The sequence below is a fragment of the Otolemur garnettii genome, unplaced genomic scaffold (assembly GCF_000181295.1).
Source record: "Otolemur garnettii isolate 467f Iridium unplaced genomic scaffold, OtoGar3 scaffold00041, whole genome shotgun sequence".
NCBI lineage: Eukaryota > Metazoa > Chordata > Mammalia > Primates > Galagidae > Otolemur > Otolemur garnettii.
Genome location: NW_003852436.1, coordinates 4,480,225 through 4,482,712, shown reverse-complemented (window position 1 = coordinate 4,482,712; position 2,488 = coordinate 4,480,225). Strand labels below are relative to the sequence as shown.

At 41.1% G+C, this 2,488-nt stretch overlaps 1 pseudogene; it reads left to right on the top strand.

Annotated features, from left to right (window-relative positions):
- Positions 1-570: 570 nt before the first annotated feature.
- LOC100950102 lies at positions 571-1,836 on the top strand (annotated as a pseudogene).
- The last annotated feature ends 652 nt before the right edge of the window (positions 1,837-2,488 follow it).

Sequence of the window (2,488 nt, the reverse complement as noted above, 5' to 3'; positions counted from 1 at the left end):
TTTGAAACATGATACAACTCCTCCAAATTTGGCATAATGGGGAAAAGAGTGGGAATACCCTGGGGAAAACCCTATTGTTGGCATCATAGCTATGTGCAGGAATGAGAAAGATAAGGGGCCTACTTAGTCACCTGAGAGTAATCTCCTTTTTCTGGGGGAATTTGCCTATTTGCTGGCTTCTTTTGTGAAAGCATAAATAGACTCTAAGCAGGAGAACGCTATGAGGTTGGGGATGGGGAGAAAAATTTTGTTGGTTAATCATGGCTGGCAGAACAGATTAGAAGCTAGAGCCCCAATCATAGAGTATCTTTTCCTCACAAGACTCTTGTTGAGTTTTAGCAGGCTGAGAAGCTAAATTGGAACAGAGTGAAGTCTTACTAGAGGGAAGGAGCCTGCAATAAAACATGATATTTTCATTGAAGTTGCATGAGCTGAAAGCTTAAAAAGCTAAGCTCAACATCCTGCATAAGAGAAAAAAGATTATTAGGCATGCAAAGAGACAGAAAAATAGCCAATATCTTTAAAAATAATATCTGATTACAGGCTCTACCGGCAGGATTTAAGGACACAATGTCTCACAGGAAGTTCTCAGCTCCCAGACATGGATCTTTGGGCTTCTTGCCTTGGAAGCACAACAGCAGGTATCGTGGGAAGATGAAGAGCTTCCCCAAGGATGATCCATCTAAGCCTGTCCACCTCACAGCCTTCCTGGGATACAAAGGTGGCATGACCCACATTGTGCAGGAAGTTGATAGGTCAGGATCCAATGTGAATGAAAAGGAAGTTGTAGAGGCTGTGACCATTGTGAAAACACCACCTATGGTGGTTGTAGGCATTGTGGGCTATGTGGAAACTCCTCAAGGCCTCCGGACTTTCAAGACCATCTTTGCTGAGCATATCAGTGATGAGTGCAAAAGGCACTTCTTTATGAACTGGCATAAATCTAAGAAGAAGGCCTTCACCAAATACTGTAAGAAATGGCCGGATGATGATGGCAAGAAACAGCTGGAGAAGGATTTCAGCAGCATGAAGAGGTACTGCCAAGTCATCCACATCATTGCCCACACCCAGATGCCCCTGCTTCCTCTATGCCAGAGGTAAGCCCATCTGATGGAGATCCAGGTGAATGGAGGCACCATGGCTGAGAAGCTAGTCTGGGCCCTGGAGAGGCTGGAGCAGCACATCCCTGTGAACCAAGGGTTTGGGCAGGATGAGATGATTGACGTTATTGGGGTGACCAAGCACAAAGGCTACAAAGGGGTGACCAGTCATTGGCATACCAAGAAGCTGCCACACAAGACCCACCGAGGACTGTATAAGGTTGCCTGTATCAGGGCATGGCATTCTGCCCATGTGGCTTTCTCCATGGCATGGGTTGGGCAGAAAGGTTACCATCACTGCACGGAAATCAATAAAAAATTTGTAAGATTGGCCAAGGCTGCCTTATCAAGAATGGCAGCTGATCAAGAACAATGCCTCTACTGATTATGACCTGTCGGACAAGAGCATTAATCCTCTGGGTGGTTTTGTCCACTATGGTGAAGTGACCAATGATTTTGTCATGCTGAAAGGCTGTTGGTGGGAACCAAGAAGCGAGTGCTCATCCTCCGCAAGTCCCTTGTTGGTACAGACGAAACAGTGGGCTCTGGAGAAGATCGACCTTAAGTTCATTGATACCACCTCCAAGTTTGGCCATGGCCACTTCCAGACTATGGAGGAGAAGAAAGCTTTCATGGGACCACTTAAGAAAGACCGAATTACTAAAGAAGAAGGAGATTAATATCAGGAACAGATTGTACAGCTGGTGGGATCTCAATAAAAGTTGTTTTCTAATGAAAAAAAATCTGATTATAGTACAACAATGTAAATAAACTGTACAATATAAAGGTTAATATGGTAAATTTTATGTTATACATATTTTACCATAATAAAAAAGATAAAAGGTGGGCTATAGATATCTACATATTGGAGTCAACAGATAACTCTGATTTGTGCATTTGAGAAAGCACAGTAAAATGTTCATAGAATAAATAAATGGTTTCAACTGTGAGTTGGAGTATATAAAAAGTCAAATGTGCATTCTGAATTGAAAAATTCAATATCAGAATCAAACAACTCATTTTACAAGTTTAACAGCAGTCTAGACACAGAAGATGAGATTATTAGAGCTCATTAGGTAGTATCCTCCAAACGGAAGCATAGTAAGAAAAAAAGAATAAGAAAAAGTGAGTAACAGTTAAAAGTTCTAACATACACACAATTGAAGTCCCATGAGGAAAAGACAGACAATATCTGAAAGGATAATGGTCAGTATTTTTATAAAACTGCTAAAATATCAATCCCAAATTTAAGAAGTTCAGCAAATATCAAAGAAAAAGACAAGCAGACACATTATAATCAAGCTCCTAAAAATTCCAAAACAAAAAGAAAATTTAAAAAGCAGCCAGAAGACAAAAAAACAAATCACCTTCAGTGGAGGAACAATAAG